This window comes from Papio anubis, chromosome 10 (genome assembly GCF_008728515.1).
Source record: "Papio anubis isolate 15944 chromosome 10, Panubis1.0, whole genome shotgun sequence".
NCBI lineage: Eukaryota > Metazoa > Chordata > Mammalia > Primates > Cercopithecidae > Papio > Papio anubis.
The window spans coordinates 51,431,645-51,458,015 of NC_044985.1; the positions used below are offsets into that span (position 1 = coordinate 51,431,645).

Here is a 26,371-nt window from a genome sequence, read left to right on the forward strand (position 1 = left end):
ATTGTAGCTATAGTTCACTCATTTTTTCAATGTCTAACATGCCAGTGTGAATATATCACATTTATTTATCCAAACTCCTACTAATAGATTTTTCCTTTTTTGTTATAACAAGCAATATATCCTGGCATGCATGAACAAAAGTTTCTCGAGTATGTACCTAGGAGAATTGCTGGGAGTTCAGTTTATAAAGGTTCTATTTTACAAAATAGTAACCAATTTTTTTCTAAAGAAGTTAAACCAAATTAAACCATCATGAGCATTGAGCCTCAAGAACAGCAGTATTTTGTATCATCAGACTTCTTGTCTTTTTGCTAAATAAGAAAACAATAGAATATTTATCATTGTAGTATAATTTCTATATCTCCAATTACTAATGACTTTTTAAAAATATATTTATGTGCTATTATTTATTTTCTTGTAAGATATGTCTGTTTTTATCTTTTGCCCATTTTTCCATTGAAATATTTTTTAGTTATAGAACTATTTCACTTTTCTGTATTTTAAATCAGTTTTGGTAATAATATGTTTCTCTTTATTTTGTCTAAATCTCTGATATATTGGTAGTTATGTTCTCATTTACATCCCAAGTATTTTCTATTTGTGTCTTCTCTCTTTTTCTGTTAATCAATCTGGGCACCATTTTGTCTATTGAAACAGTTTTTACAAAGAAACAACTTTGTCTGTGTTAACCATCTGTTTTAATCTGTTTCTTATTCCAGTGGTTTTTTTTTTTTTAAAAACTCATCTTTATTACCTCTGTTATTCTGCTTTATTGGGACTGCTTCTATTTTTCTAACTTCTTAATTTGATGGCTTAGCTACAAACATATGAGGCTGCAAAATTTTGTTGAGTATTATTTCAATATAATATTATTGTTCAGCTGAAATATTTTTAATTTCCACTAAAAAGGTTTTGATTTATGAGTTATACACCACTATCTGTGTGCCTAATTTCCAATTATGGGGGGATTTTTAAATTAATCCTTTAATTATTAACTTCTAATTTATTTGAATTGCAATCAGAGAAAATGGTCTATGAGTACTGATGACTTACTATGTGAATAATTTTTTAAATGCCTCATGTTTCTTGATAAGAATGCAGTATCTCTAGTTGTGTGCAGGAGTCAATAAATCAAGCTGGTTAATTATATTGATCAAATTTTTCATATATTCATCACTTTTATCTGCTTCATCTATTAATAATTGAAAGGGTTGTATTTGGAATCTTTCATTATAATAAGAGATTTCTATTTGTAGTGCTAGCAATTTTAAAATATATTTTCATGTTATTTTATTAGATTAATGTAAGTTTGCAACTATTATTATAGATCTCTCATGAATCAAACCTTTTTATTAGTTTGTAGTGTCCATTCCTATTCTCGAAGGCTTTTTGTCTTTAAGAATACTTTTTAATTCCTCAGCTTTTCCTTGATTAATATTTACCAGTGAAACCTTTTCTATCCTTTTCTTTTTAATTTTCTGTTTTCTTATAGGCATATCTCTTTTTTTTTTTTTTTTCTGAGACAGAGTTACGCTCTTGTTGCCCAGGCTGGAGTGCAGTGGCGTGATCGTGGCTCACTGCAACCTCCACCTCCTGGGTTCAAGCGATTCTCCTGCCTCAGCCTCCCAAGTAGCTGGGATTACAGGCACCCACCACCACACCCAGCTAATTTTGTATTTTTGGCAGCGACAGGGTTTCTCCCTGTTGGTCAGGGTGGTCTTGAACTCCTGACCTCATGATCCGCCTGCCTTGGCCTCCCAAAGTGCTGGGATTAAAGGCGTGAACCACTGCGCCCGGCCAGACATACCTCTTATACACAGTAAATGTCTGCTTTTGTTTTTATATTCAATCAAATAATCTCTGATTTTTTTAATGGCAATTTAAGATCATTTACATTTATTTTAATTGCTAATATACTTGGACTTACTTGTGTTATTTTGCTTTATCATTTCTCTGCCTCTTTTTTTTTCTCTTTTTGTCCCTTTACATTATGAATTAATGAAAACTATTTTTTGTCTTATTCCGTTGTTTTCTATCAACTGGTGTGGAAGTTATTTTTATGAATTTGGTGGTTGTCCTAGAAGTTTTAATATGCATATTTAATAAAGTCTGATATTCCTCAATATAGTAATTCTACCCTGAAACCATACAAAACCTTGAAACATATAATGTAGATTATTATAATGCTCACCCCCCTCCTAACATTTACATTATGCTCTATTTGTTTTAATTCCCTAAACTAGACCTGATTATGGTTATCTATGTAGACAGTGTTTATTTTGATGTATTTGTTTATTAAACAGTTTCTTCTCACTGTTGCTTCTTGCTTTTCATATTATTCTTTTGAGATCATTTTCCTTCTATGAAGTATGTAACTTCAGTATTTCCATAGTGATTGCCTATTAGAAACTCCATTTTGTTGTTTCTTTTTAATGTAAATGCCTCTATTTTATCCTCATTCTTAAGAGATGGCTTTGATATTTATGTCTAAAACTATTTTTTTCTCAGCAATTTGAAGCTATTCTATTGGCTTATGATTCCCTTGTTGTTGAGAATCTTACTATCACATTTTCATCCTTTGTAGCTGTTCTCTTTTTTCTCTCTGTTATGTTGAAGACCATCTACTTATCTTGGTGTTCTGCAGTTTTACTGGATATGTGTAGCTGTAGATTTCTGAAAATTTATTCTACTGACATATAAGGTGGTTCCATTATCTATCCGTGGATGCATGTTTTTCATCAGTTCTGGACATTTTTCAATTAAATATTGAATTTAAATATCATATCTCCTCTGTTACCTCTCGTCTCTCTTACTGGGACTTGAATTGTATATTTATGATTAATATCCTCATATTATTCTTCATATCGCTTAACTCTCTCTAATAATTCTCATTTTCTTATGTCTACATAATGGTATCAGATCTAAGTCTTCACCTTTGTCTCATCTCCTGAGTCAGATGAATGGTTGTGGTTAGAAAAGGAGAAGTAAGGGATGATTTAGAAAGTGGTAGAGTCATTTCAAAGGTAAAGGAGACAAATTAATTCCTCTATTAGATAACTTACAATAAAACTGTTATTGTTCTGTTTGTTGTGAAATATCTATAAAATTCATTCTGTACAACTGGTTTGTTCACTTAAAAGAAATTTAACTGCCTTTCCAAGTATTATATGAGGCCATTAATTTTTCTTTTTAAAAGACAAAATGAGATCTTAATAAGTTTCAAACTTTAGTTAAGAGATTTGAAAGTTAATGCAGTAACATGCATTTGCAGGCTTACTGCATTGATTTATTTGACATGGAATCATCTTCCAAGCCCTCTGAAGCCTTTTTTCTCACATCTGTGATAGGCATGCATGACCTAAGCAAAGACCAGCATCATGTTGCGTGAGCGTGTGATTTGTTGTTTTCCAAAAAAGTCATGAGTTCAACAAATACAGCTGAATTATCCTGCTATTGAACACATTTATTTTATTGACTTGCTTCAGAAATATGTGACAATGGAGCCGCTGTCCCACTCTTCTTAGCAATGACAAATTGGTCATACACTTCAATTGATAATATCTGGTAAATAGCCCTGAGGCACTTGTTTGTTAAAATTAGTATTCCATGTTATACACTAATTAAAGATACAGAGCTACCATTATGAAATGTGTTTTTAAAACTCAACCTATTATGTGTGATAGCCCTTAAGTTTGCTACATCTTTGCAGTGTGCCCTTCCTACAGATTGTGAATCAATCTCTTTTTTCATTTTATAGAAAGATTGGGTTAGTACATATAATTTGATCTCACGGAGGTGTTGAAAATGCATGCATTCTGTGTATCTGATAATATATTGTGGTAACATTCAGATTAAAGAGATAATTCTTTTGTGTCCTATATTGCTGCCCTTTTTCCCTCCCTTTCTGCTTTTCTTTCTTCCCCTTCCCCATATTGTACCTCCAACCCACTAAATTCAGATGATTTACAGCATTGTGTCAACATTTTTCCCTTTTATAGCGAGTTCGGCTTTTGGCACCATCAGTATTTGGGGCTCATACGTAAAATGACTTGATTATTCATGGTGATAAACGGGGACAGCATTGTGGGAAGGAGAGTCCCCAGTACTCTTAGAGCAGGCAGCCAAGATGTTAGGGTTGGAAGGCTGTCTGACCCTTGATGCCACCCTTGAAGACTTAAAATTCTACCATTCGCAATTTATTCGTTTGGATTAGGGCACTGCCCCTTATCAAAATGCAAATCCCTTAAGGCTAGAAAATGCCTAAACTGCTCTCATTCATTAACATCATACAACTAATTCATGTATTGGACTCCTTCTAGCAGAATTAGGCTAAGAGCAATTTTTAAGAAAAACTAGAGAAATCCAGCTTGAAAGAGATTCAGAACTAGATGAGGTCACTAAACATCCAGAGAGTGGTAAAAGGCCATTGCAGACAGAGAAGAGGCAGAGGAAAAACAACTAGACGTTAAAGAGGCTCAAGAGAAACTCATCTAATTCACAGTTTTGCCCAACCTTGGTCCTAAGAGTGTAATTTTATGTTTAAGTGAAGAAAGCAGACATCCACACGAATACCCTGTGAGTCTAGCCCGGGGAGCATAGTTTCCTGTGGAATTTCATCTGGGATCACTATGTACACAATAGTCATGGAGAATGGGAAGTACCTACAGAAATTAACTCGTAGATGATCAAAAGTATGAAGGCGTCAGAATGGGCTAGAGGTTGTTTGTTGCATTTGCAAAATTTCAAAGCAAATGTGTTATTGTGATCATTACTATTAAAACTGAGCAGAACTGGTCAAAAGTCTCATTCAGGCCAATGGTTAAGTATGTATTTCACCAAATTTGAATTAGATATATCTGCATATGTTCCCTTTTTCTCTTCCTACATTTAGTAAGCATTTCTACTATCCATATTTGTACAAAGTTTACTTCTAGCATTCTGGGGAATACAATGAATAAGAAATACCAAAAAAAGCTGTTTCCAAGTAGCTACTACAAAGCTGCAAGAAGAAAATAAAACAATAACTATAATGCAAGTGAGACTATGATATGAGCTCTTTGGGAAGCAGAGATGAAGCACAATGTGGTATGTGGGGAGTGTTAAACAATGCTCAATGCCATCATTATAAATAACCTATTCAGCCATTGCTGGAAAGATTGGCAGTTGGGGGTGACAATTACTTTCATGCAGATCACCTAAGGCAAGCCATCAGTTATCCACTGAGATGAGCGATAACCTCCAAATCCTGGGGATTTATCATTGACGAAAATAATTTCTGTTCCCAATTTCACTAGAAATTTCCAAAGATTCATTAAGTCATCAAGGAAGACAATGGAAATTAAAATATCTCTTGAAGCTTTTCCTGAGATTATTCTTTTCAGGACAGGATCTCTTCTTGTCATGGTAAAGTAGGGTTGGGGGTTGAGAGATGCCACAGTTCTGGAGATTGGAGTAGGGACTTTTGAGCTGAGGTATCAGAAGGCACCAAGGCAAAAGGAAGGTTCAAAGTGGACAACTATGTGGAAGTGCATGACTTGGGATGTCAGGCAAAACTTAGTGGACCACAAATTAGAAGAAGCCAGAGGCAGGTATTGAACTCAAAGTATAATGCCTAATTCAAGAATTCTGTTAGTCACATTGAACAATGAATTTTAGTGTTTGAGATTTGCTTTTAAGGAGTCTGTGGGAAAAAGGCCATAGACTGAGTGGATATTGCCAGACAAGCCAGTCTTCCGTGGACAAATCAGCATCTCTGTCCTTGCGTTCTCACATTGCTCAATAATAATTGATGAGAATCATTCTTTCTGTCATTCATGCCACACACATTTATTAAGCAACTACTGTGTTCCAGGCTCTATGCTGAGTCTGCACAGAGATTCAAGTAGAAGCAGTTGGTACTCCAAAATGTAGAGTCCAAAGACACCTATAAATAAAAAACAGACAAGCCAGGCATAGCTAAAAATATGTGTATTTTTGTGAGGCTGGCCAAGGGTTGGCCTTAGAACTAGCTTTAACTTTTAAATAGTCATGACTAAGCATCCTACACATGTCATATGATTGATCATGAAAGTCCTTTGGTTCACAACCTTTTCATAGACACATACTGTGTAACAAGTTAACCTTAAGGACACATGCCTTAAAGGACTACTGAGCAAAAAAAAAAAAATAACTAAGCTCTTTCCAGGTAACACTCAGGGAACTTTTGGAGTGTCATATCCCTTCTCTGGTACCTACGTGTCCGATCTTCCTGCCCATCTGTTTCTTTCACTCAAAGTCCCAGAATCCTACGCCATGGGCAGGATTTTCACCTCTCAATATAGACCCATGTACCTTACCTCATGGTCCAACTGACTTCCTGAGAAATAAATCATTGTCCTTGTATTTCATAAGAGACAACAAACATTGATTTTGTTGTTAACATATGTGAGGCTTCGTTCATCCAATAGACTATATATTTTAACCACCAATAAGTGTCCTAAAATTTCAGATGCTAATGCCCTGAGGGATCAACTTTTAATCAATTATTGACTACAGTTTGAGGGGTGCTATGTCCAGATTAAATGCAGTATGATTTATCCTATGGTAAGTAAATCCTCTCCACTTGAAGTCTTGAAGTTGTTTTAAATGCCTTAAACTAAGTTTCTCCAACAGCGGTTTCAAGATTGTGACATTTAATGCTAGTTTTACAGCAAAAAGAATTATTTAGCAATGTGTTGAAAGGCAACATGAGTTCATTCTGAGTCCTTGATTGTGTTTAATAAGCTTTGCTGTCAGACGGTGAGTCATGATCTTTCTCTTCTGTTTTACAGTTTGTATTTACACCTATTTGCATTTGATAAAAGCAATGTAACAGCTCTGCCCTTTGGCAATGATGACTCCTTTATTTTAATCAGTGCAAAGAAAAAAATAAGAAAATTTGGCATGAGAGTGTGTAAAACCCTTTCCTTTAGCCATTTTAAATTTTAGTAGTTATATATGTATTCTTGTAGAATGACTACTTTGTGACATCAACTGTCAGCACATCCATCATTTGATTTACATTAGAAATTGTGCTATCAGGTTCAATTTAGCAAATGAGGCTAAGAAAATTTTTTATCTTGTCTATTTGCAAGCCTGAGTGATGTAGACATTTATAAGCATGGCTTTATAATATTTTACTTAATGGAAAAAAAATCTATGCTAATTGTATTTCCAATCCAATAAAGCGAAATTTGTCTAGCAGCAGGGTGTGGCCAGAGTAAATAGACTGTAAGGAAAACACTCACGAAGGAGTGGGATTGGTATTTCTGAATCCCCACAGGACAACAATAATTATTAACAATTTATCTCAAGCTTGCTCCTCCCTTGGTGGCATTTTTTAAGTCATTTCTTATAGAAGTCTTTGAGCCTAGAAGCGCCAAGTTTTGTGTTTATTTCTTTCACATACACTAATGTCTTGAGTCAGATATCACAAATTTGAAAATGGGTTTCATTCCTTTTGGTGAAAATAATTTGGAGTTCAACCAAGTTGGTCCCTGGGTACCTGGTACTGACCCCTCAGGTGTCATATGATTAATCATGAAAGTCCTTGGGTTCACAACCTTTTCATAGACAGATACTGTGTAACAAGTTAACCTTAAGGACACATACCTTAAAGCACTGTTGAGCAAATAAATAAGTAAGCTCTTTGCAGGTAACAGTCAGGGATCTTTGAAGTATCATATCCCTTCTCTGGTACCTACATATCCAGTCTTCCTGCCCATCTGTTCCTCTCACTCAAAGTCCCAGAATCCTATGCCACAGGCAGGAATCTATTTAGGATCCAAGCAGTGAGGTTAAGTAATGGGTGAGTGTAATATGGAGGTAGGCAACCTTTTTCTATAAAGGGCCAGATGGTAAATATTTTTGCCTTTGTGAGCCATACAGTCTCTGTCGCAGCTACTCGACTCTGCTGTTGCTGCAAGAAAACAGACATAAACAACATATAAATGAATGAGCTTGGCTGAGGTCAAATAAAACTTTATTTATTTAGGGAGCAGGATAGATTTGGCTTGTGCCCCATGGTTTGCTGACCCCTGGTATAAGATATCACTCCTTTGTGGATTATATTTTGGCACATTACTAAATAAGTAGTGACAATATAAATTTTCCTGACACTTAATACAGAGAAAGTGTTGTGGCTCCTTTGGATACTGAAAAGTTATTTAAAATGTGTCATAATACCAGCAAACCTTTGCTCAAGGCTTAGGAGGCCCTAGGCAACAAGTACTTGGGTAAAAGGCAGAAGAAAACCAGATGAGATTGGACAGAGGCACCAGACAATCACGCCCTGGTATGTTTTCCCAGGTATTAATAATGTGGAATGAAGTGGAGGAAATGGTCTGGCTGTAGGAGAATTTCAGAGCAGAGAATATTTTTGCCAATGTGTCCGTTCTAAATAAGACTCCATCCAGGACCTTAAGGAATTAGGAGTTATGAGGATAATTGGACCCTAGCCTCGTAGTCACTTCAGAAAACAGTCAGTCCCAGCAGAGATATTGGGCTGCCCAGTAGGCACCACTTTGGACTGATAGAAGGTATGTGTGCTGGGTCAGTGGAGGTGAGGGAGTGGTGGGTGAGACATGCAGAAAAATGAAACTTGTTTGTTATTACACAGCTCATTTAGTCACCCAAGTTCTTCTCAGACAATTCCTGGGGTACTGCAAGATTTAATTAAGGCACCTCTGAAGTGTGTGCCTGAGTTTCTGATCAACCATGAGTAGATGTCAGCAGATACTGCTGCAGTCTAGGAAAGGGGATCTTCAAGACCTAGGAACCCAGCAGGGGCTGACACATTACTCCTGTAGGCATTTTGCTCGTATATGGCAAACGCCACGAGAGCCAGAAATGAACTCTTTCTTTATAAAGTCTCATTTATACCTCCACAGGAAAATCAGACACTATGCCTAACACTGCATCGTTCCAGAAGAGTCTTAGCTACTGACAGTTGTATTGTCTACCTTTTTTTTTTTTTTTGACACATAAAGAACTTTTACATTATAAAAAGATTTTCTGAGATGCAGTGAGAATTTAACTTGGAAATTGCAGCATTTTCAAGATGGAAAGTGGAAACAAAGAGCAACACAATAGGTATTACGCACAGTAGACACTTCAGGTTAAGATGAGTTACAGTGATGTAGACTATTTTTAAAAAATAAAAAGAACAATACTTTTAACCTTAGGTGTATATTTAAACACTCGCAAAACATTTTTACGATTTATAACAAGAATTCAGGAATTGCAGTGTACTTACGAATGAAAGTAAAGGAGAATACTTGATAGTAACTTTATAAAGGCAGTGTAAATGTAAAGCATATTGCTTTTATAGCCATGAGACCTACATGACGCTGCAATACCATTTATGTAGATTTATTGTAAACTTTCCAAAAAGAGATACTCTGTTTGTTTTTTTAAATAAACTGCAGACCTTCCCATCAGTGCAGAATAATAGCATCCTCCTCCCTGCACCCCTCCCCAACTTTGATGTCACAGTTAGTGGCTTCTCTAGATAAGATTTGTCTGAGAGGAAACGTGCACTCTGATTCTTGGAAGTTAACATCTCCTAGGTGAACAAAGCTCTGAAAAGGAAAAAACAAAAACAAAACCTCAACCCAGCAGCTCACAATGGTTGAAAACTGCAGGACTGTCACCTTTAGTCACATGGCTCTTTGGGAATGGTATCTGGGGAGCTGCGGTTGAACCAACGGAGGCAGAGGAAGTGAATTTGAGATAAACTTGACTGAACTGTCTCCTGAGTGAGCCAGGAGAGATGCACCAGCTGAGTGCATGCAGCACTCACTGTGCTTGGTCCCCTCAGGAACAAGGCTAAGTCTGCGTGTGAACAGTGGAATGTGGAGAGGAGACATGGTAGAACATCTGCCTACAGGTCTACGGTGATTCTGGGAAATAACCGGGAATGGGGCCGACCACCAGTGTTAATGAAGGTCCTACTGCATTCAGAGCATTGCACTGGAGAGAGGGGCCATTGCCACAGAAACTGAGGGCCCAAATGCAATCATACACCTGAGTTTGAAACTTAGGATTATGAGCGGTACTCATTTTAAATAAAGAAAAACATAGGAAAATTAAAACTAAGGTAAACAGCAAAGCCCTCTCTCACTTGTCCAGATTAGAGCAATACCCAGAGCCATGCCCCTTAGCACAAACTGTGAGCAAGAGACAGGCCCGACAATATGTGCTAGCCATGGGACTAAAGCCATGCCAGGTTGGGAGAGCCCTGACCAGCAGGTGAAACCCAAGCACACAACCTGCTGAGGAGTGAAACCGCGGTCGGGCTCTGAGCTTCCTGGTCCTTAAGTCATTTGGTGATCCTCCCACTTTCCATGCAGAGAGAATTCAGACATCTAAAAAGCCCTTGTGAAGTTTTTTCCATTTCTGGGAGCTCTTGTGTCTCCACTGAGAAGGCATTCTGGGGAGATTCTGTCCTCACAGCCACCACATTCCTCCTCCGCCCTGCCCGTGAACATGTGGAAAAATTCATGGACTCACCAAATGGTTTGTCTTGATTCCAGACAACCCACTTTGTCATTGTTTTAATCGCACTAAATTTGCTTGCCAATGATTTTGCATGTTACTATTCTACATTGCAGACCTTCCACTCACACTGCTCCACCACAGCCCAGTGTGGTGACTCTTAGAGAAGCTGAACTCCGCTGGTTGCTAATCTGAGGGAAAACCCACCAGATTACATTCACTTAGCCTCTCCACTCAATTTGTACCATGATAAACTGGGCTTTGCTCGTTTTATGCCTGCATTATTCAATAGGGATAATGGAAATAAAATGCATACCTCAGAACAAAGAGAATAAACTATTATTATGGCTGATGAAGGTCTGATTTGTTTCGAATGCCAGTTGCTTAGAGGCAAGGATTTTGTAAAAATCAAATAATAAATGGTTACCGTATTGGCAATGTAAATATTCCCTTATTGATCTTCTATGAAAATCAGATTTCAGACAGAAAAATGCCTGACAGGCTTAAGAATAGATTCCAGGGCAAGTATCTGTGATGAATTGTTATCAAGTTCTCAATTTGCTTACATTACATTTTCAGAAGCATCCTGGTACTTCGACATACAAATTTTCCTATGTTACTTGATTTCTAGATTCTACAGGTTAATAAAATTGAAAAGTGAAAGTTTCATGACTCAGAATGAGGCTATAATGCAGCAGTTCTCTTAAGTCTGCATTTAGACTCACCTGGGGAGTGTATTTAAAGGACACTTTCCCACTACCATATCCTCTAGAGGTTTTGTTTCAGTAGTTATAGGAGGGCCTAGCAATTTGCATTTCCAATACCCTATGTATTTCTATGCTGGTCACCCTTGATTATAGTTGGAGACAACCTGCAATAGAGTGCATCCTACTTTCGAATCACATTTCACAGAAAGAGGAAGGAAAGTTAAGAGGCTTAAAAATAGCTAAAATCAACTGAGATCAAGCCTCTGGTTTAGAGTACCAAAAGAGAGGAAAAAGATAAAGAATATATATAGCCAGGCCACTCACCTTGCTCCCTTTCTCTTGATCCACATCAAGTCCACATCTTACAAGAGAACCCAGCACTAATCTCTAAGTCTATAAGCACCCACTGAGTTCAACACTCTCTGCTTCTCAGAAATAAAAGACAGGTTTTAGTAAGCAACCCTGCAGTTACAAGGCTACTCAACACCAAGGCCACTCAACACCAAAAAAATTAAAATACAAAATAAAAATGTCAATCACACAAATGTGTTGTCTGCCCTACCAATTATTTTAAAACATCTGACTAGCATACTTAGTCTACAGTTCATCCAGATGTTTCGGCTTTGTGTGCAGAGCCAAGCCATGCATTCAAGCCTTCTTTTTTGATATGTGTTTTCATTCTTGAGCAGTCAGTGTCTAATGATATGTTGTAGGGGGTGGGATGATGATGCAGCCTAGAGCCGTGCACAGGTAGCCCCCAATTTCAAACAGATTCCGTCCCACAGGTTGGTTTACAATTCAAAATTCGAAGCATAGTGTCCTCTGGAAACCATTTTACATGCAGTGTTAACTACTGAGGCCAGCCCACAGAAGGCTCTTTAATCCATAACATAGCTAAAGTAGGATATGGATTAAAATACCCAGATGAGTGCTGGAAGTATGATGCCGTTATGAAGCACTGAAGGAGAGGAGGAGAGGAAGAATGTTTTCTTTCCTGGATTCAAGGAGGACCCTGGGCAGAATGTTGACCAGAAGCTGATTGGTTGATGTTGCATTGTTTACCCTCCTAGTATGGCATCCCTGGGCCTCCTACACTCTCCTCCCTCCAAACTTGCCCTTCCATTTCTTCCCGAGAATTCTATGCCAAGGGAGGCAAACCTCACTCACCTAACTGCAGTTGGTCTGAACTAAATGTTATGAAGAGAAATGTGGGCAAGTTTGATTAAGTAACTAAATGACTGAGAGTCCCCTAACCTTCCAGGAGCTATTTGCCTTTCAAAAGAGACCATTGGCTAGGTGCAGAGGCTCACTCCTGTACTCTTAGTGACTCAGGAGGCTAAGGCAGGAGGATCAGTTGAGGCCAGGAGTTTGAGACCAGGCTGGGCAACACAGTGAGACCTCATCTCTACAAAAAATAAAAATAAATAAATTAGCCAGGCATGGTGGCACAATTTTGTGGTCCCAGCTACCGAGGAGGCTGAGGCAGGAATATCGTTTGAGATCAGGAGCTTGAGACCACAAGGAGCCGTGATGGAGCCACTGCACTCCAGCCTGGGCAACAGAGTGAGACCTCATCTCTAAAAAAAATAATAAATAAAAGAGACTGCTTAGTTTTATAAAATGAATCTCTAATTGTTGAAATGGGAGGTAGCGTAGCATAATATTAGAACTATATGAACATAAAAGGGAAATATTCAGATTCTTTTGAGGAAAGGGACATAGTAGATAGTCTACACTTACTTAAGAATCCTCCCCTAGCCTGCCCATCCCCACCCCGCAGGATGCTTCTCACATTTATACCAACAACTTCTAATTATCTACTTCCAACTGCTTAGATATTCCAAAGGTTATGTGTTAGGTTTTGAGGCAGCCAATATGAAGGCAATGAGACTACCCATAGGTGTGTGGCAAGCAGGGGTTGGGTAGAGCCAAAGGGACAAGCATTTGAACATACGGAGCATTTGTAGGTGAGCTTTACCACTACTGAAAAACATGTTGGTCTGTGTAGACAAATACTCTTGTTGATTGCATGTAAATACACTGAGTGTTGATGGCAAATCATGTTAATTAACGCAGACCAACACTTCTCAGTGATATGCTACGATCAATACTGTTCTATTACGATATTCATCTCTAATTAATTTTGGCTCAGCAGGCTAGAACAGCTACAGACTGTAGCTACCCAGGGAATGGAATTTGAAATATGTGTTGCTTTACTTGTGGACTAAACTAGTGAATGGCTAAGCTTCTGGGGGTGGAGAAATCATCTCACATCACCGCTTTCTGTTGATGTGTTTCAACCAGAGAACCTCTGCAGAGAGGGAAAAACATAATCACTGCAGGAGAAGAATTTCAGAGGCAAAAAGAGAAAGAAACTATGTGGATGTCCAACAGAATCTTGGGGCTTGAGTAGAAGTCATCCAGAAGGATTGGCTCATTTACTGCCATTTACTGCAGAAGCTGAACACTCATCTGGTTTCATTCCACTCTTTGTAAGAGGATGAAATACCTCTTTTTAGTGTTGGGGGGCAGTGGGATGGAGCAATATAAATAGAGGGGGTTCTCAAGTTGTCAAGTCCAAATGAGTGGATTCAAATCCTACCTCTTCTCCACTTCTCAACCATTTTGTTTGGGACAAGTTACTTATTCTCTCAAGCATCCTTCTCCTCATCTATCATATGGGACTAATAACAGTTATTCTCATCCAGTACCTCAGAGGAAGTGGTACAGAAGAAGATATGCCTGAAGAAGCCTGACACTCTATCAGCATTCACCAGGTGTAAGCAGTTATTAGGTTGAAGGAAATAATTTGCTGCCGTGCCCCATTCAGTTCAGTGTAATAATGGGCTCTGTATAACAGCATCCTAGTCCACCCATCCAGACATAATCATTACTATATATGCCAACTCTGCCACCCCCACGACTGTGGGTGTCCAGGGGGACAAAATCCACTGTTTCTCAAAGCTGCCTTTCAGTGACCTCAAGTTTCTGAAAGTACAGGTACCTTTCAGGGTTCAATATTTGGGTTAGGTGAGCAACTTCTAGATGGGTACACACTAGAAGTCCAACCCCCACCATTACACTGTAATACCCATGTAACAAGCACAAGTATCCCCCTAAATCTAAAATTTTTTTAAAGGGGGGAAAAAGGCATAGGTACCTTAGTCTCAGGCTAGACTTTTTTTGACCAGTTAAGTTTCTGGAAGGATACGGCCATCTTCATTGTAATCTTAGGACAGGACCAATCACAATCTGAAAAGGAGAGGACTCCCCTCTTATGTAGGTCATATATCTATACAAAGGTCAGCCTATGACTGATTTGATTTGATTTCCTATTTGCCTTGTAACTGGGGGCCATGTCCAGAATGAGGGCATCTGGAGTGCACTTTATAAAGCCAGCCCATAATTCAGGGTATGATTCCAGTTCCCCCAGATGAAGGAAAGGAGCAAATTCCACAGCTCAGGACTGAGGAAGCCGTGCAGGTTCTCTCTTCATTATGCAGTGTTGTACTCATTTGCTATTTGTCCCTCACTCTAATGAGCACTGAATTCACTCAAAATATACTAAGAGATAGTTTTTATTAAACATGATATTAAGAAAAAGGTTAGCTTCTCTTTTAGCACTGCAGGCAATTACTGAAATATATGAATTCAAATGGGAGTAGAATTATAATAGGTTTTCGGGTTTTTTAGGCTTCCCGGATTCCACCCTTTTTCTTTCCTCTCCTTTTCCTCCTTTCTCAGCTCTGTCGAATAGGACTGTAATAAGAACATATAGCAATATCCCAGAAGTCTCTTTTAGAGAGCCCTCTGATAGATAGGCCAGCCCAGCCCAAGCATAGTCTTTGGTTGTAATCACCTGTGAATATCTGCATCTGCCTCATTAGATCACAGCTCCTATAGACAGAGATGGTATGTTGGCATCATTTTTTTACTCCCAGCCCCAACTCCTCCCTGCCCCAGTCCCTGGCTCAGAGACATTCTGAGATAATCTCAGTGATAGGAGGTAGTGCTGGAGATACAAAGAAAGGAAGGAAGCCCAGGAATGGGCTCGGCAATTTGCATCCTAATGCGTCATGGAGCACTGGATCCTCACTAAGGGCACATCAGCACCTCTGGGCGCCAATCAGTGACTCCAGCCTCCTCTTAAGACATTGCTGCCTCCGATGCTGCTCCCCACCACTGCTCTGCTTTCTGCCTAACACTCCTCTTTCCTCATGCCTGTCCATTGTCTCGTGGCCTATTTCGTGCATTTTTTTTCCCTATGAATCTCTTGGCATCAGTGACTTCTCTGTGTGCCTCATATTCAAACTCTCAGGGAACAGATCGATGTGTTAAATTATTATAAAGGGTTTTTATATTAAGTCATCTCCCTGGGCTGCTGGCTGGTCTGCAGGTGGTCAGGCTCAGACCCCTGACCCAGTCAGCTGTGGTCCATGGTAACTGTTACTTGGGACAAAACGTGTCCACCAGGCCCAGTGTGTTTCTGGGTACTCTGTATGGAAAGAAGCTTTCGTTGCCAAGAAGATAAGCTCTCCAAAAATGTTTCCTGGTTGGCCAACTGGTATTGGGGGCTGGCCCTTTGCTTTAGGCATGGCAAATGATAGACCTCTTTTAAAGACAAGCACAAACCAGAATACATTTCCAAATGGCAACGCTGTGCAAGACATAGAGAAGAAAATGACTGACAAAACACTGACCCCATTCTCGAGGTGTCCACAGACCAGCAGCAGAAGACAGTAGGAGCCCCTAAGACCAGCAGCATATGACCGTGGCTAAGAGTGTGGGCCACTGAACACCCTTCAAACTATCAGTTTTCTACTTGATCTTAACTTCCCTAGACTTCAGTTTCCTTATCTCTAAAGTAGGACTTTGCACTGGGAATAAATAAGAAAGGAAAGATACCGAGGAAATGGGTTGAACCGCTACATAATCTGATGCTATGTGGAGAACTAGACTATGGGGGCAATAATTCCTAACTTGCATGATGTTTGCACATAAGTCACTTAGCACGGTGCCTGGAGCACAGAGAGATCTTACTAAAGGATAGCAATAGATTTTCCAATGCAACCTAAAAGTTACAATGAAAGTAGCCATAAAGTGCCATGGAAGTTAAAAAAGAGAAAATGAGGGCCAGAGAAGCCTCTACTGAGAGCTAGTTTTTAGGAGCAAGCCAGTAATTGGCGGGGTTGATGATGAAACTAATGGGCAGAGTGTTGATTTTTTTCCACTGTGCTGTCCTGAGCTGTTGCAGCTTCTCTCCCCATCCTGATAGGGAGCCAGAGGCAACTCTGCAGGGAGAAACTGAAGCATGCCACTGTGCTAGGGGACAACTGCAGCCATGTCTGTAGTAAGCTACTCTGTTATCTTACAAAATGTATATCTTGTTATAATAGGAGAACTCAGAATTTCTATAGATTTGCATTGATTTTGTGTTCATCTAGGCTTTCTGGGGTGTTGTTATAGCTGAGCCACCATTTTGAGGGTTTATTTACTTAAGTTTAACTCCTCCTAGGGAAAGGATAGCATGAAAAATACATGACTATGGTCTTGGATTTATTTAGCTCAAGTTTTTCTATCATTGAGGGAGTCTCAACCTAAGGTACTAGTTTGAACATCTAATTAACAGTCAAGAAGGTCATTAGAGAAGAACTTGAGAGTTCAGTTAGGGATACTGCCATACTTAGTTTACTCCATGTAAAAACATTAAACACAAAGCTATTAGCCAGAAAGATTCATTTTTTGCTATGCAATTGTTTTAGAACACATAGGAAAACTATACTTGTGTAAGCTTCTGACTAAAGTAAACAGCCCCCGGAAATTTTCATAATAAATGAGAACTCATTTTTCAGTAGAGGTCACAACTTATAATATTAACCTGACCAGAATTAATGATGGCAGTGAATTTTTGTGAATCATTGAATATAAGGATCTCCATACACTGGGTATGGGAAAATGCATTGTTTTGATGAATGAAGATGCTGGATGTCACAGCAGCAATTGTCCTCTGTAATAATCAGGCCAAGCCCCTACCTGCAACATACTGAGCAAGTAGGTAATCAGGAACAGTGCAATGCATTGAAATCACAAGAAGGATCTGCTAAAAATCAGGCCTGCGACATCACAGTCACCCTCTTAATCCGAGATAAGATGAAATGCTGAATTTTTTACAGTTCTTATCATCTTCCTTCTAAACATAAGAAAATTATCTTTTGGTATCAGCTCAATCTTACCTGACACGTTTCTTAAGACACGGACTGATCTAAAGAATAGCAGTTGACCCTTGCATGACTTTGGCTTCTTCATTAGTTTCTCAAGCTACCTAATAAGTAGAACTCTTATATGTGCATTAAAATGCTTAAGACATGTCATGTGGCACTAAAAATTCTAGAATAGGTAGAAAAAAAGGATACAGATGTCACCCATATCTTTGGCATTCATCAAAGAGTTTATAACATTTTTACTGTATGCACCATTGCATACATCAGAGGCAGGATTTGGAACACGGCATATGTGAGCCTGGAGTGCAGCAGGGTGCTTTTTAATTCAATATTACTTGTGCCTGTTTGACCTTAAGTTCCCTAAAACAGACTCTTGTGGGGCATTCATTGGCAGCATGGTCTCAAGGTTCTAGATCATTTTTCGTAGTGAAAAAGTAATAGAAAATACTTTACCAGCAATCACATAGTGATCGTTTACCCTGTTATCAGCACCCTTTTTGTAATAATAAAAACAAGTCCCAGTTTGAATTTCAGTAGCAGGTCTTTTTTCTGCAGCTGAAGATATATTTTCAAATTATGATGCTGGATTGATACAAAGCATCATTCCCCTCAGAACATTGCTGCAGTTGCCATTATCAGATCCTCCCTCGTTGGAGAAATGTCATACATGAAAAAGGAGTATATTTATAAAAGTTAGAAATAAAATTGCAGGTTGGGCGCATGTTCCTAGGTAGCATGCATTCTAACTCAGTAGATTCACAGCATTGTCTCCTTCTCTATGTATGTGTGTATGTAATTTTACCCATTCTTATAATGTTGTTTGGCAATACTATAAATCAAGGCCTTTGTTTTTTTTGTTTTTTGTTTTTTTTTTTCATTTGTCAACTGGACATTTAAGGGGAAGCATGGGAAGAGGAGAGATTGTGTGAAAGAGCTGATACCTGGTAACCCAAGGCAGTGAACCAGTACTCCTAGATTTGTGACTATCCAGGGCAAGTGAAACCCCTACTATTTTTTTAAGCAGCCTTCTGGCTTTTTGTTCAGAGGTCAAAGTCTTTCCGAAGCTGTGAAGTTCACCATCTAGAAATAGAGATAAGAAATTGATTATCTTCCACTTCCAGCAACTCCACAGGATAAAAAGTCTCTAAGTCCTACAAACACATTCAACCAAGACATTTAATCTACACACATTTAAGGACAGGATCTGCTCTCACGGTCTTTCATGTCTGCTAAATTTCCAAGTTCTAAATAACTCACCTCTTTTTCACTGCTGACTTCCCACCACAATGCCTGGCTCATAGCAGGCACGCAAATAAGTATTAGTCAAACTAAGTCGGAATTCTGAGAGAGTAAGGAATCCCAGATTTCACTTGGAAATTATCAGAGGGTATAACTTCTCTTTTTTCTTTTTCTAATTAAAAAAATATATGTACATAGGGAAAGGTACATAAAATATAGAAATATGCCATTTAGCAAGTAATTAAAAAGTGAACACCTAGGAGTTTTCAACCTCTTTGTTTTGGCTTCAAAGTGGTTTAGTTTTATTCCCTACTGTTCTTAGCACAATGACATGTCACTTGATGTTTAATTGAGATGAAAATAAGATTTAAAACAATATCAATACATACAAGAAATTCGGATTACTAGACCAAGAATATGGCATTTTGAATGAGAACTATTTCTTCTTCTACTCTGATTCCTTTGTAATTGCAGTTACATTTTGAGAGAAAATTTACTATCCCTACGAAAATGCTGGGATTAACATTTCAGAAACATCTGAAAGAGTAAAAACAGGTCCTCTTCCTCTGGAGCAGGCCACTACCTCTGCACTCAGGTCAAACAGATAACTTAGGAGTCTTAAGATACCTTTCAAGAAGGTCATACAAAGGAAGTCTGGACCAAAAATAAAAAATAAAAAAAAATTAATGAACTGAAAAGATGAAATTGAAAAAGACAGCTAATTCTTGTTTAATGATTTATTTGGGTGCCGATGGGACTGAAGCCTCTTTACACTTAGAGTTTGGGGTATGACTGGGCTTCTTCCTGGAGAAAAAACTCCACCAAATTTCCTGAGAGGCTGGAGAGGAATTTGAATTGAACATTTTGTATGAAGGATTTCAGAAGTGGCTCAATTTAGCTAACTTAAGGTTGAAATAGTGAGAAAATGAGTAAGATCCCAAAGGCAACATTCTTTCTTCTGTAAAAACTAATCTTTTGCCAAAAATGCTTGCTTTAGAGCACAAAAAGAATGCTGTTAGCGTTGTGATTCTGAAACAGTTACCATTATTCTTGCCCAGAGGGTGAATAGACCCGAAACTCATCAGCCATGTAGGAAAATTACATCTATTTGTAATACAATGCATTTTTTCTTCATAGCGAGTCTTCATAAATATTCCATAAGTGATCTCTAGGTTTCAAAATTATTGCATGTTTTTATTTATTTACTGTTAAAACAATTTTAAACAATGAACATTTATGAAGTACCCAGAATGTGTACAGGGTTATACTAGGTATCTGAAAATGCCACAAGTGAATAGCTATGCAGATTCTGTCTTGAATTATGAAATAAATGATAAAAATATTCATGAAAGTAAAGATTAGAGAAACTAATATTTTCTTTCAACCTTTAGTTGGCCTTTTCTCTAATTAGCAGTTGAAAGGGCATAAAGGAACAACTTTGTTTAATCAGTTTATCAATAAAAAAGTAAACACTTTGGAAAGTAGATAAGAGCTGCATGTTTTAAACTAAACATAGACTGGACAGCATCTGTTGAGACAAAAGAGGAGAAAATTATGGTCCATTCTTCCTGCACTATAGCCGCCTCTATGTCCAACAGACTCATTTTAAGATCTGTAGTAAATTTAGCCAGGTGTGGAGGCGTGCACCTGTAATCCAGCTACTCGGGAGACTGAGGCATGAGAATCACTTGAGTCCAGGAGGCAGAGGTTGAAATGAGCCAAGTTTGTGCCACTGCACTCTAATCTGAGTGTCAGAGCAAGACTCTGTCTCAAAAAATAAATAGATAAATAAATAACAAACCTAGTAAACTATTCAGGTATGAAAATAGAAGCTAATCTGTTTGTGTTCAAAATAAAATAAAAGATTTCTGATCACGGGAATCATCTCTAGCCCCACAAGTAAAAGTACTGCATAGTCTAAGAGCATCAAAAGAAAACATGCCCTGCAAGCATCTCCTGGAAGACAAAGGACCCTCATCCTGGTAAGTATTCAGATAGGACCAAAAGTGTGAGGTGAAACATGACCTAGAGGCATTTAACTGGAAGTATAGTTGATGCTTTTGGAAATGAAATCACTCCATGCTTAAATGTATGCAATATATAGGTCTCGAATTTTTAAGTGCTATAGGAAGTGGTAGAGTGCATTCAGACATAACATTACTTGTATCTCAATTTTCAACGGATTTGTTGCAATAGAAAAGTTTCCATTTTTTTTTAGGTTTAAGAGCTCCAAATAGCACTGTAACCTACATTAAACATTAAGTGCCCCGTCCCCTTCACAAAAGTTTTCTGGCCTATTCAAGTCACTGAATTCCAAATAATGCACATTGGGTTACCAACATTAGTCCCCACTGTCATATTCCGAAATTAATCCTAAATGGTTTACAGTCCTTCAAAATAAGCTTCTCCTTTTTTCCCTTTCAATTATATGACATAGTCCACACTTTTCATTAAAGTTATTAATAATATAAGGGTCTTGGGTGGCAATTTTCTGCACAGCTGGGGAAAAGTTGCATATTCAGTGTAGGTATACAGATGCATACTGAATCCCAAAGACATAAATGGTTTATTCCCCGAAATAGGCCTACCTTTCTATTGTTTAATAAAGGTCTAAATTAGATTGGCATCAGTACAACAAAACATTCATTTTTATTTATGCATCTTGAATACACTTTTATACATATGTAAAATGAACACATTTTGAGAGTTTAATGAGTTTTATAATTATATTTCTAGATAAATGCACTTTTTGAGAAGGACAAGAAAAATAATTATTTTCTGATTTATTTCACATTAGCAAAAGGGCCTAAAACATAACAGAGCAAATAATGAATTCAAATAAGGAAGGACTCCACAGATTGCTTTCCTTCAGCCACAGAATTATTAGAATGTAAGAATATGAAAATAACTAATGGCTTTCTACACTAGATCTTGATCCCCGCTAGTAGACTGACTGCTTGGGTGTAAACAAGGGAAGCCTTGGTAGTTCTTGCTTTACAAAGGCCAAAGAAAAGGAAGTTTGGGATAGGGTAGGATAAGCTCTTTCTTTAGGTATTGCTGGCACTCCCTGCCTTTAAGTGACTCATCTCCAGATCATATGGAGATAGGAACCTTTACCTACCCATATCAGAAAACCGTTCACACTGGCATTTTGGAAGGAGTAGGGACTCCATCCAGTTCTAAGGTCACTAGTCTTGGCTTACTATCACCCTTTGACCATTATGATTGTGTAAAGTGGCTTAAGTATAAACACAGCCTGGAGACCCAGCAGTTACTGCCTGAGACCGTACTGCCTTCTGACTGGTGATCACTGTGGAATTATTATTTGACTGATTGTGTGCACTGTTTATATGGATGGATGGAAGCTCAACAGTTGCTTCCATACATACATACAAACAACGATGCGCAAAATCAGCCACATAATAATTTGAAAGGAAACTGAAGCCCAGGTAGAGAGTATAACAAGAATCCTCTTGTTCCACTCAGAACTATGGCAAATTTGTGAGTCCAGGAGGAAGTGGGAGCCCCTCAGGTGTAAGTTCTGTCAAGGTTGGTTGGAGCAAATGACACATTGCTAGTGGGAAAATAGAAATAGTCAATAAATCTCTTGTTCTTGATCCAGAGCAATTCATAACAGGTTTTATTTCTAAACAATTGGGTTTATAACTAGAATTTGCCTATTGGCCAAATGAACATTATTCTTTTCTTACTTGGCTGTAATTAATGAATGAATTAAAAACCAGCATTAATACAAGGAGCAAATAAATTTTCATGACGAAAGGATGCCAAATTTGACTATATAATACATAGACATAAAAATTCTTTGTACTCCAATTTTTAACTCTGATAATGCATGTTAGGAAATGTCTTTTCTTCATCAGATGAAGATAAATCACGAACATTGACTCTCTAAAGTGTATTATTTACCAGTAAACCTTATAACACCATAATAAACTTTCACTTTCTTGAGGCTTTCCAAAAGCATTTAAACTCTGTTGTCATCTGTTAGTACACTATTTGAGAGATGAACAGACCTTTGTGACCAAGTGAAAGCATACTTCATTTACTGAGCTGCCAGCTAGTTTTCTAACCCCTTCTGCCCAACAATGAGAGGAAGGAGGGCTTATTAAACAGAATTTTTCTAAACATTCTGGGGTGTTTGAATTCTCCAAACACATACATAAATTTACAGTTGGATGCGAAGTGATTTGATTCCCATAGATTACAGATGCCCCAAAGATCTTTCCAACTACTTGGTTTTGCATCCAAGGAAGAAAGATTCACATGGCTTGGTCTGACGAAACTACCAATGGAAAATCAAAGTTGGAACCAGTGTAAAATAAAGGATGGAGGATCATGAAAAATTCAGTGATCTGAATGCACTAATGGCAAAAGGCTTCTAGCATTACTTCTACTTGTCACTACTAGAAATTGTGACAAAACTCAAAGAAAAACCTTTCTGTAGAAATCATAGCCACATAGGAAAATCACACATACTAGGGGACTTCAAAAAGTTCATGGAAAATGGAATTGAGAGATGAGAATTAAAAATGTAAACTTTATTTCTCAACGTAAGCTCCATGATGTTCAAGACACTTTTGTATGCAATGATATCAGCCATTTATTCCACCCCTAAAGAACTGAGGGTCCTGGGAATTTAACCATGCCAGTGCAATCATTTGTACATTATTAATTGAAGAAAAAAACGAATATTCTTTATAGACTTTTTAAGATTGGGAAACAAAAAGCATTCAGAAGGAGCCAAATCATGACTATAAAGTGGAATGCCTAATGATTTCCCATCAAAACTCTCACAAAATTGCCTTTGTTTGATGGAGGAATGAGCAGGTACATTTATGTGGTGGAGAAGGGCTCTCTGGTGCAGTTTCCCAGGAGTTTTTCTGATAAAGCTTTGGCTAACTTCCCAAAACACTCTCCTAATAAGCAGGCGTGATCATTCTTGGCCGGCGTGATCATTCTTGGCCTTCCAGAAAGTCAACAGAAAAGTGCCTTAAGCATCCCCCCAAAAACTGTTGTCGTGACCTTTTTACCCTTGACCAGTCCACTTTTGCTTTGCCTGGATCACTTCCACCTCTTGGTAGCCATTGCTGTGATTGTGCTTTGTCTTCAGGATTGTACTGGGAAAGCCATGTTTCATCTCCTACTAAAATTCTTCAAAGCAGTGCTTCAGGATCTCGATCCCATTTATTAAAATTTTCCCTGGAAATTTCTGCTTTTGTCTGTAGTTGATCTGGGTACAACAGTTTTGACACCCATCAAGTGGAAAGTTTGTTCAGTCTTAATTTTTCTGCCAGAATTGTGTAAGCTGAACCAATTGAGGTGTTGGCTATTGTTTCTGCTGTTGTTGGTCCTCTTCAATTGGAGCATCAACAAATTTGAAGTGGATGTTCTGCTGCTGAGGGCTTCTTCTTCAGTATCAACTCATCCTTTCTTAAAATGAGTTATCCATTTGTAAACTGCTCATTTCTTTGCGGCATTGTCCCCATAAACTTTTTGTAAAGTATCAGTGGTTTTTTTCTTTCACCCAATCTTCACCACATATTTGATGCTGTTTCTGCTTCAATTTTAGCAGAATTCGTGTTTCTCTGATCGGGGCTCTTTTCAAACTGCTATCTTATCCTTCTTCATGCCTCAGACTAGATCCTACTCAGACATGTTAGAACAAGTTAGTGCAAGTTTGTATTTGTGCAAAAGAAATTTGAAATTCATGTATAGTTTTTCATAATACACATTTTCCACGGGCAATGTGGAGACACCACATATTTGTTAATGTGTCAGGTACGGAAGAAATCTAGCAGTTTCTTTGAATTTAACCTTAATTAAGTAAATTTTATTATAAAGTATCTTCTCAAAGGGAGAATTATATGAAAAATGGTTATAACACTTTATAGTTCTAACTAGGAAAGTTTTATAGAGAAACAGAACCAATACAAGATATATAAAGAAATTTATTATAAAGTTTTGACTCACAAAATCATGGAGGCTGAGAAGTCCCGTGATCTGCTGTTTGCAAGCTGGAGACCCAGGAAAGCCTGTGGTATAGTTCAGAGACCTGGGAGCTGACAAGATGGTAGTGTAGATTCTAGTCTCAGTCTAAAAGCCTGAAAACCAGGAGATCGATGTCCCAGCTCAAGCAGTCAGGCAGACAAAGAAATCAACCTTCCTCTACCTTTTTGTTCTATTCAGGCCCTCAAGTATGGGGCCCACCCACTTTGAGGAGGGCCATCTGTTTTACCCAGTCCACCAATTCCCATGCTGAGCTCTCTACCAGAACATCCTTACAGACATACCCAAAAATAATGATTAACTAGCTACCTGGCATCCCTTGGCCCAGTCATGTTGACACCTAAAATTCACCATTACAACAGGTATTTGTAAAATATGTAGAGAAATTTCTTCACGCTGTAGCAACATATTTACTCCATGCTTCCCAACAACCAAAATTTTTCTCTACCCTGAATAGTAGGAATAGATTTATTATGCATCTGGCTGGAATTCTTTCTTCCTTCCTTTCTTTTTTCCTTAAAGAAAATTGTCATCATGGTCTGAAAAATGGTAGGCAAAAAACCTCCTTACTCAGTATTTATGATGCTACATTCTGATGGAAGTCTGTTAACTTGCATGGCATATCCACTCTAGTGCAGAGGCTATGGGATGATGATGCAGTTACAAATTCCACTGATAATAGGAGGATGACAGGAACACACTTATTCTCAAAGATATCGGAACATAAATTAAAATGTTAGATACTCAAACTGACATCTAGAAAAACAAAGGTTATTCCCAGTGTGTAAAGTAGAGATTTGCCTCTGACAAGTTCGTAGAATGCATCCTTTTCTTGGCATCGTCACCTAAAACTCACCCAGACACCTGAAATTTCCCTACTTTTTAAATGCACTTAAGGTTGCCTAAAGTATATGAGAGACATTTGGAAATCACAAGGTCTGACTGTGCTTGATAGTGATTATGTGAAGATTCTAACAATAGCCAAGGTGCCTTTGAATCCTATTTGCTTTTCCTAATGCCTTGTCCATAAATTAGAATCTTGTTACCTTTGCTATTCCATTTAGGAAAGTATTTCTTAAGAGGATCCTAGTCATTTTTAAAAAGTAATATACTTCCAGGATTACTTAATGTTCTCACCTTTAAAGGACTAGGATAAGAACTTTTTCTTTTGAATCTATCTAAATGGCTAGGCAGAAGCAGAAAAAAAAAATGTATTTGAAACTGCACTCAACTAGTTGCATTCTCCCTTGGGTACATGGTGCCCAGGGCCAAGCAATCTCTCTGGGGTACTGGGCCAGCCTCAGCTGTGGCAGAGAAGCCTCTGAGCTCTGAGACCTCACAGCTGTTACTTCAGCCTGCACAAATCCCAGTGGGCACAAGATGTAGTTAGTGTGCTGCAAGAAGTATGACTAAAGCCAAATCCTAGCCCCCTCCAAACACCTTCCATGCTTCACCAAAGCTAACCAAGGAAGTCTTATGCTGAGTTACATCAATCTCGGTGTCTTCTTTTTTTGGTACTTTGAATTTTCATTTTCATCTTTTTAAAGTGTATGTACAGTAAAATTCACTTTCTGGTGTATACTGTTATGAATTTTGACAAATGCGTGGAATTCATAACCACAATCACTATTAAAATACGGAATAGTTCTGTCATTCTGAGACCCC

The 26,371-nt window shown here is 38.1% G+C and overlaps 1 protein-coding gene across 9 annotated transcripts in view; it reads left to right on the forward strand.

The window, feature by feature from the left end:
- The window catches only part of B3GALT1 (beta-1,3-galactosyltransferase 1), a 556,028-nt gene that overhangs the window by 439,946 nt on the left and 89,711 nt on the right, over positions 1-26,371 (forward strand). Inside the window, exon 1 of one of the 9 annotated variants that reach the window (XM_021924365.2) lies at positions 1,747-6,582. The exons of the other annotated variants lie outside the window; for them this stretch is intronic. The gene's annotated coding sequence lies outside the window, so the exon portion shown is untranslated. Of the gene's footprint in view, positions 1-1,746; positions 6,583-26,371 lie in introns of those variants that run through there. 9 annotated transcript variants of the gene reach the window in all.